At 48.0% G+C, this 9,892-nt stretch overlaps 1 protein-coding gene across 2 annotated transcripts in view; it reads left to right on the top strand.

Annotated features, from left to right (window-relative positions):
- SLC8A3 (solute carrier family 8 (sodium/calcium exchanger), member 3) overlaps positions 1-9,892 on the top strand; it is a 120,088-nt gene that overhangs the window by 1,010 nt on the left and 109,186 nt on the right. The window lies entirely within an intron of this gene.

The raw sequence follows: 9,892 nt of genomic DNA on the forward strand, positions 1-9,892 counted from the left end.
TTGCCGCAGGGGGGCGCAGAAAGAATGCCTGGGTTGTGTGTGTAGTTGGGTAATGGATTTACTGGGTTGGTGGCGGGTGTGCATTGGAGAGACTAATGCCGTGTGGCGTGCTGGGTGTACGTGTGCAGGTTGTGCCGGGCGTGTTGTGCTGCCGGAGCCGTGAGAGTCCGCGGGGCTTGGGGGCTAAGAGGGGAGCGCGTTACCCACTCAGCGCGCGCCCGCGTGCACATACGCACGCGCGCACCCCAACCTCTGGACCCAACGCGGCGGGTCGGGAACCGCAGCCCCAGCGCACCCGTCCGCTGCTGCCAAGGGGGCGGGGAGAAGGGCTTCTCCAGTCCGGTGCCCTGCAGACCGCGGTGGTCTGGGCGGTCCCGGGCCAGGTGCGCGCCAGCGAAGTCTGTAACTACGTCCCCACCCCCACCCCCACCCCCCCAATACCACCACCGCGCACACACCACCACCAGCCCTCAGTGAGAAGCTAGCGCTGCTCCTGGGGACCCTGCCTGATCTTCCCGGAAGACCCGATCCTCTAGGTGTTGGGGGGGGGGTGGTGTCGAGGGGTGGGGGTGAAGGAAGCTATTTGATCTGGCAGAAAAAGCAGTTTTTCGTGTTTATTCATTGTGTATTATTTGCCGGTGGAGGGTGGTGGGGTGTGTAGGGGAGCTAAATAGAACTAACGCCTTTAATGCAGTGCCATAAATTTACCACCTCGCTAGTCTTCCCCCCATCCCTGCGGCCCCCCCACCCCTCGATTCAAAACAAACCCTGACTTCCGGACTGAAGAAGGATGAAAATCGGGGGCAGCTAGGAGCAAGTCGCAGAACTCCTAGGTGGTCAGTGAACACCCAGAGGGAGGGTATGTGTGCGCGTATGTCCGTGTGTGTGCGCGCGCGCGTGCGTGCGTGCTTGTGTGTGTGTGTGTGTGTGTGTGTTAGGGGGAGGTTGTGGGTCCATGATAGGGAGGCATCCAGCCTACTGTGGTGCACCAAAAGGGAAGCCTGGGGCCTCTGGCAGCCTGGTGTGACAGCCTCCTGTGACAGATCTTCACAGCTGTTGTGCCCCGTCCACTTGAGCTGAGCCCTTGTTTACCTCGGTTTTCAGAGATAGCTGCTATGCCATGCTCCTCCTGAGGCGGGGCACCGGTTCATTCCATGTGGGCGCTGCCTCCCACCGCCCCTCTTTTTGCCAGAGTCTTGGGGTCTGGTTTGAAAAGAACCTGCGCCTTGGTGCCTTGCAGCGGTGCCAATGAGGGCAGTTATGGTGAGAGCTTCGGGGGAGCGTGCGTGCGTGAGCTGATCACGGCGGCCCCTCTACAGTTCCCATCAGACTAAACCTCTTCAGTCTCCTTTTTCTTTAAAATGAAATATGGATTTGGAGTTGACAAGCAGATGGAACCACAGAACTGAACTTGAACTGGGTAGAAGTCACTTCTTGAACGCTGCTCATGCTGTTCTCTCTACCTGGAATGCTTTTTCCTTCTTCCATTACCCCTGAACTCCAACCCCTTCCTGTCTAATGCACTGTGTGTGCTTCAGCTTGGCTCACTGTTTGCTTCCTTAAGGAAGCCTTCCACACCTTCCCTGACTAGATCAGGCCCCCTTACTTTATATGCCCATAACCAGGACCTAGTATTATATTTTGAAGTAACTTAATGATACACATTAAACTTATTTTTGTGTGACAGTCACGCCTCTAAGCAGTAGATGCACCAAGGGAGGAAAGTTAGCTGGTTTTTATTCACACAGTACCTCAGGGTCTGCACTGGGCCTGGCACAGAAGCAGCAGTAAGTGTTGGCTGGTTGGAAGCACTTAGGGGTGGGGACAAGTTACATCTCTCCTGTTCCTCTGATCACCACTTTGGCATCTCCATACCCTCCAGAGGAGGGAGAAGAAGGTTCTCAGACTGACTCTGTAAGATGGTATTCTCTTCCTCTGGGCTCCTTCCTTGAACAGAGTGGGGTCTGAAACAGAAGGAGTGCCCTTTAGTTCCAGAGGTGCCTGTGTCTGTACAAGGCGTGTCCTGCTGGTACAGCTTCTGGGTAGAGGTGCTGGTATTGCCCATGGGTAGTCATTGCGGGCATTGTCCCCTGGCCTGAGTGGTCTAGTCATTGCCCACAATCTGGACTTGGGAGACTGTGACACACATTTTGACTTATTCCAGTTACTAAGTTCAGATAAAAAGAGGAGAAACCCTTTTCTGTGGAATCTGGTTGCTTTGTCTAGAGGGGCAAATCTTTGCTGAGGCTCAGAAATACACTGGACTCCAAAAGAAATGCACTCATTTTTTTTTTTTTCCATTTGGAGTTAAACCTATTTCTGAACTTCACCAAATATTTGGGGATCTCTTTTCTCATAAACATACTGTCATCCCAGCAGGGATCACCAGCTACCGAATGGGCAATTGCCATGTAAAGTGATTCTTTTCAGTGGAGTGTCAGGTACAGTGGAAGCATGTAGGAAGCTCATGGAGCTCTGGGAACTTCTCAGGACAAATGGTCCCAAGAAGGAAGTCTGGGTAGAAGTTGACTTTGGTGAAAGCAGGAGGAGAAGGCTTGGCAGAAAGTGTAATGAGCGAAGGGATCAGTAAGCAAAAACCTGAAGTGCTTAGCGTGATTCCAAATGACAGAAGACCAGGGAAAAACTGGGAAATGAGTGTGGAGGAGCTGTAGGGGTCAAACCTTGATGGACTTCAACTCCATGCTAAGGATCACTACTGAATTTCCAGTGGGGACTTAGGAAGGGTTTAAGAATTGAAGTAAGTGCATGGTCAGATTTGTGTTTCAGAAAGTCTGCTGCACCTGGAATGTAGAGAAAGAGAGGGAGGGAGGAAAGAGGGAGGAAAGAGGTTGCTGCAGAAACTTGGATATGTGGTCTGCAGCAGCCAGTGAGGGAGCACCAGAGGGTTCCTTTTTCTGTTTTAGCATACAACCAGAGCTGCCCTTATAGGAAGATGTTCTACTATTTTCTTTAATGAGATTGTTTTATATTTCATTTTCCCTTTGCTTTTTGAAAAGGCACCCTAAACCCAATACTGAATAGAGCAATTTAGGGGCAGGAAAAGTAGCTCCAGTAGATATAGGATACATTTCTTGCTTCACAGAACTACAATCAAGGTCAACCCCTAAATATCTGTGATCTCTGGGAGCAGGTGAAAATTCTATTAAGGAACCTGGAAGGGTAGGAAGGATTTAGATCCATAGAGACTGTAGGGCAAGACATCTAGGTGGGAAGGGCCTGGTGTCTAGATGCATATTTTTATAATCTGGATATCGAATAGAGGCTAATTCCAGAGTCAAGGACATTTGGATATCATCTACAGAGCTACAACTACTGTTATTGTCTACAGAGTCACATCTACTCTGAAAGCAACTTGGTTTCATCTTGGATATAATTTGAAATGGGCCAGGTAGCATTGACAGGTGGTACCTTCTGGTTGGATGCTGGATATTGGTCAGGTGGAGACTGATCTGGAAGTGAGGTTGAAAACTGGAATACTGACCTGGCTTCCATCTGGTGATTTCCAAATCCCTTGTGAGAAAAGGACAGTAAAGCCATGCACTGATAGTTTGACTCTAAAGAATGAAGCCAACCTGTGAGCTTGGTGAACATTCTTCCTTTGTACTCTGACCTCCCTGAACTCCCTACTTTCTTCCCTGTCACTCATCTCAGAGTCAAAATTATTTCCTTCCCTACTCCTGTCTACTGTCCAGAAGCCCCTACCTTCCCTTCTTAAATTTGCCCCAGGCTCTTTCTCGTTCATCATCCAATTCTCTCCCTTTGATTGTACACATACTCAACCAGCCCTATTCTAAAATTAATATCAATTTTCTCACTTATTCCCTTTTATTTGTCTTCCCATCTTGCTTTCAAGCAACTCTAAATTTTAGAATAATCGTGTCTCTATTTCTTGATCACTCACTTATTGAGTGATTACTTTCCCATTTTCCAGCATTTCTTTACTGTTCAACTACCATCCAGCAGTGACTTCCCCAAATATAATAATGTTCTCCTAGTATCTGTGTCCTCTCTTGCTCTCTCCATTTCACCCCTTTTAGATAAGATCGACTCCTTAAAGCTTTCCCTCTTGGTTTCTATAACACTGAACCTTCCAGGTCCCAATAATTCTTTTCCACTTCTTCTCCAAGATTCTCTTCTCCCGCCACTCTCTCTCTCTTACACCTTGGTTTCCCTCAGTGGTTTGCACAATGGGTATGGCTATGAGTATGACTAGCTCTCCAGATCCAAGTGTCTCATTTCCAGCTACACTCCTTATAGCTTCCGCAGGATGTCCCATCTGCTTCCCAAATTGAATTTCACTAAACTGACATCATCTTTGTTTTTCGAGCTGCTCCCCTTCACATTCAGTTACTGGGACCATCCAACCTCCGGTTGTTCTCGCTCACAATCCCCATGTTGATCTTTGACTCCTCTCCTTTGTTCCCCAAGTACTGCTAATGTCTATTAAGTCCAGCCCCCTCTTCTCTATCCCGACAACCACCACTACCTAAGTACAGATTTGATAACCTCTCATGCCATAGTAATGATCATAGTAATCACTATAATTATACTTAATTGTATACTATACATTATTATACTATGTAGTTTTATTATTATCATTACTATTATTAATATATAGCGGCCAACCTTTATGTGTTTACCACCTGTCAGCTACTTTGTTGCAAAGCACTTTACATTGATTTTTCTTGTCCAATTCCTACCATAATTGGTAGTTATTATTATTATACTATAAACCCATTTTCTGACATCTTCTCAATTTCAGCCACCCCCTTCCTTCAATTCATTTAAAATAGTGTTACAAACATCCTTCCTGTCTTGTTGTTTTTTTTCTGCAAAAGTCATTGAAGGGCCTTTTGTTTTCCGCAGCTGTCCTGCTCCTCACATTCAAGGCCTTCTGTGGCCTGGCCGCCCACCGTGGTGTCTAGTCTCACTGCTTTTAGTTCCCCATGGGCATCTTGATAAAAGTTGCCCTTTGTCCATGGTACCCCTTTCACCAAGAATCCTGCTGCTCTTCAATGTCCAATTCAAAGGCCTCTTCCAGATGGGGAGCATCCTCAAAAAGCAATCCCTGCATCTGAATTTTGATAAGACAACATCTGTTTCCAGGAGGCCCTTCTGCTTACTGAAATGCTGTTGTTTTTCAGTTTTGCATGTGGTTACTTCTCCTTTACTCTTACCAGCTCCCTGTCGCATGATGCCTGCAACAGTGGGTGTTCAATGAAAATTGAAGGGGTGAATAAGTGAAGCAGGTGAGACAGGGTCAAGAAAAGTCATCTGTGCCATTTATCATAAAAGAAGCCAGCAGTGGTTCAACACTCAAACCAAGAATGGGCCTGTGTTGTAACCCAAGGAACATCGAGCTGCTGGTGAAGGTTATGCTTTAGTACTTATCACTTCTGACAACCACTGGCAAGACCCACTCCTGCTCTCTGGGCCTCGCATGCCTTATCCATCAGAAAAGGTTATGCTGGATGTGTTGGCTTTCAAGCTGCCTCCCTGACCTGACAGTCTGTATTTTGTGAGTTTATAGATTGGCTCCTCTGATACAACGGATAGTGTCGACAGTATCTTTCATTTCAGAACCTTCCAGCTGCAATAGGGAGCCCCCAGAGTGTCTGTTTTCACACTGACTCTCTAGAGATCATTGTGATCAGCCAACTCAACTATCTAGATGTCTGGGCACAAGACATTCTGAACTGGCTGCACCCCTGATGGCCCTAGGTTGGCACTCCTGTGCAACCCTCCAGATTTCAGTCACCCCCTTCCTCCAATTCATTTAAAATAGTGTTACAGACATCCTTCCTGTTTTCTCATTTTTCTGCACAAAAAGTTAACAGGACTCTGGTCCCTGAGCCCTCCAGCCAGTTCTGTGTCAGCTCCTGCACTTTTGCCTTCCCAGGCAATGTGTGGTTAGAGCCACGTAGACTCTGTGGAACTCAGTGGCTTTCCACTGAGGTTTTGTCCACCCCAGCATACCTCTGTCCTCTTTCCCCTGTGGACTGGAAGGATCATCCTCTGCCTGCATCTTCCAGTCTCTTCCAGTCCTTCCTTCCAGAAGGAGTTCATGGGGAGTCAACTTAGAGGGGGTCCATGGGAGGCCTTGAGGGAGTGCACAGCCAGCAGGCTGAGACCACAGCTAGATCCAGGGCTCCTGGAGACCTCCACACCCCTCCTGGGAAGGGAGGCCCAGCACTCCTGGAGTTGATCGTGAAACAAATCCCCAAGCTGAGTCTCCAAGACAGGACTGTGTCTGTTTGCCAGAGTCATTGGTTCTTCATTCAGGCAATGAGACAATTTCATTCCATATTTCAAAATTCAACAATGAAGGGAAATCAAATGGCATTAAACTAAATCAGATGTAAAACATAACCTGAAACACTTTAAAAAAACCAGTGGACATCCATAAACATGCTGAGGGCTTGGGGGTTAAGGGAGGGGCTAGTGAAAGGGACAGAGAGAGCGAGCTGAGGACAGGGCCCCTATGAGCTTCCCCTTGACGAATAGGCACAGGACAGACTGATGTCAGTCCTCTTTTCACAGGTGTCCATCTGGTTGGTGCCCTCTGCGGAAGAGACAGGGGCAGGAGTAATGCTCTAAGCAGGCTAAGAGCATTTTCTGAACCCCTGGGCCCAGCCCTGTTTCCTTTGTTTCCTTTCACCAGCTGCGGATATTTTCCTCTTGGATGCAACATTCCTTTGATCCTGGTGGGAGGATCAGTTTCTGAAAGTAGGTGGCCAAGGCTTGGTTCTAGCTCCTTCTTTATAGGCATAACAATAGCAACTCTTGGCAGCCAGTAGTGCTACTGTTTGTTATCTGAACATCCTCACCAGAAGGGTTAAGGGAGATCTTGTAAGTGAGACGATCTGTTAGCACATAGTATAACTTAGAGCTTGTTGAATGAATCACGCACTTCGAATGTTGGTTATCATTCTGCCCCATCCTGTGCAGGAAATGCAAGGGGTGGTGGAGAGAAGGAACCGTAGTTAGCAACAGCCTGGCAACTGCTAAATGCTTGGGTGTTCTCTTGGCACTTTCAGATGAACACAAGTGCTTATCCTCTGAGGTCGTTGTCTTTCCCATCCACCTCTGTATCCCAAGGCTCCCCAGGAAGCTTGATGTCTCCCCTCATAGGTGCACCACTTAACCCTGCAGGACTGTCATTGATTCAGTCAACAAACACTGAGCACTTACTATGCTGGGCTCCAGTCAAGGTCCTGAGAATACCATGGTCAGCAAAAGGCACACGCTCCCCCATGGAGTTGAAAGTCTCTCAACTTCAACAAAGATGCGTCTTATAATGAAAGTGTAAAGTGATGTGCCAGGAGTGCTGGGGTAAGAGTAGGAAAAGACAACCTTTACAGAGACCTGAAAGATAAAATAAAGGGAGCTTAAGGATAAGGATGTCCTAAGCAGAGGGGACAGCAAGTGCGAGGACTTTGGCAGGTGTGAGCTGGGCGTGTCCTCCGAATTCCATCATGCCCACCGTAGCTGAGGGGAGGGGAGAGGCAGCACAGCGAAGGATGGGGGTTAAAAACCAGAGGGCAGACGTAGAAGTCAGTAGGGCAGGGGGTTGTGTGAAAGAGAAAGTTACAATGGCAGGAAGTGGCCATTTTAGGAAGATGCTTGTGGCTGTTTTGTGGAATAGACTGTAAGAGTTGAGGCGACATTGGCCGCTGCTGCAGTGGTCCAGGGGAGAGAGCTGGCACTGACTCCCACTAGCTGGTACGGGTTACCTCACATGTTTGGCACGCAGTGAATTTGAAGACACCTCCAGGAAGAAATGACCTTAAAAGAATGTGGTATAGGGGTTAGGGGTCTTAAGTGTTAGACCCAGGGAGGCCCAGTGGGGAGTTAAGGCCACCCCAGGGCAGAAACTTATAGACCGGGAGCCTGCCCAGTGACTAAGTGGCACCTGACAACAGCTGGAAAAGGGGGCACGAAAAAGTCAGTAGCGCGAAAACAAGGAAAAACAACTCCAAAAAGGGCAAAGTGCCCCATTAAGGTGGTCACCCCATAACTGTATAAAAAGCCTGCTTCTCGCCAGTATCCCTGCAATACCTGCCATATATATGTGCAGGTATCACCCAAGAGCGCAATAAACTTTCTTCTTTGGCTTTCACTCTCTCTCTTTCTCACACTCTCGAACCCTCCTATTAAATGCGCAACGAAAACTTTTCTCATGCACCACTGAGTAGAATCTGTCTCTCCCAGGTCACTCAAGGCTTTGAGTTCATCTCAATATTTTGGGTCTTTTGAAAAGAATTGACTTTCTAACTAGCTCTGCTTTGTAGGGGCACTGCACTTCACAAGTTCATTTTCTTCTGAGTGACATTTCTTCTACATGAAACTGCCTTTGAATTTGGAGTAGACAGGGACTCCCACTCTGCCACCCCTGGGATGCTCTCAGTGTCCATAATTCCCAAAACCTTTGCTCACACGCATCAGCGCCGATCTCATGTACTTTCCTTCTCTCTTCTCCATGGCAGGAGAGGAGAGCCCTGCTTCATCGCTGCACCTCTAGACCGGACAGTGGAATCAACAAATAATTATTGATTAGGCCCAGGCGTACTCTGATGCCTTGGTTATAGTCTGCGCTTTCTGGAGAGCGCAGAACTCTCTCTGGCCTCATTTGTCTCACAATTACAGGATGTCCTAAGGCAAAACAAATAAGTAAGTTTGATGGGTTTTTTTTATTGATGCCTTCAACTTCCATGTCTTGGGACCCAGAGTCCCAGAATCAGAGGTAACTTGGCAGGGCCAGGGGATGAGAAGGTGCCTGGGGTGCTCCGCTCTTTGTTGTGTCTCTTCCCTCTTCTTCCAGTGCCATCTATTTCAGTTCTGTCCGCCATGTGCTGACTCCTCTTTGAAAGACCCCCCCAGCCCACATCTTCCTCAGCAGGCGGCTCTCGCTGCCTCTGTTAGGTTTGGATCACGTCTCATCAAATGTCTGAGTCTCAACTAGTCATCCTGCCTCTCCGGCCCTGCTTCTTGGGTAGTTATCCAGTTTCCACATGCTCATCACTCTAGTCTCCTAGCCACAGGAAAGATACTGATTTTGACTATGATGACAAAACTTTCAGTGGTTCCTGGTGTGGCAAGATAACACCCTGCTCCTCCGCGGGCTATGAAGGCCTTGGATGAGCTGCTCCTCACTGAAGTCCCCTGGCCTGTAGCCACACTCTCACCCTGTCCAACAGACACTGCTCATTCAGGCTGCCATTCAGGCTCTTTAGCATGAGTTGTCTCATACTTTGTCTCAGGTGTAGTGGTTCCCACCCAGTGCAATGTGGGACTTCTCTTCCTTCGTCAAGTCCTCGATCTGCAGTTGCCTGACTCCTGAAGCTGGCCCCGAAGAATCAGGCAGTCCCAGACCTGCCTGCCCCTCACAGTTTCCGCCCTTGACACACTGGCGTGCTCCCCAATCTCATACTTGCTTTGTTGTGACTGTTTGACTTTCTGTAACTGTCTTCCAATGACGTGTGTGCTCCTCGAGGGGGGATTATATTTTATTCATATTACTCAACTTGGAAAACCCTTCTTCACGGCATCCGAGACAGATGGGATCCGCCACTGCCAACAGTGGGAGAAGTCACTGGATAGTATGCCTTCTATTTTTGCACATTTATTCAATATATCTATTCATTCAGTAAATATAGTCAGAACATCTACTACACGCCAGACATGGATAGAAGCGCTGGGGATACAGATATATCTCAAACAGATAAAAAATTCCTGGCCTCTAGGAACATTCATTTTAATATATATATAAAGATTTATTTATTTATTCATACAGAACTGGGGTACAGGCCAGAGATGCGGAGGGTGAGAGAACCCACCAGAGACAGAGTGGGGAGCAGAACAGGCAGATCGA

Source organism: Condylura cristata, unplaced genomic scaffold, assembly GCF_000260355.1.
Source record: "Condylura cristata isolate star-nosed mole 26May11 unplaced genomic scaffold, ConCri1.0 scaffold00013, whole genome shotgun sequence".
NCBI lineage: Eukaryota > Metazoa > Chordata > Mammalia > Eulipotyphla > Talpidae > Condylura > Condylura cristata.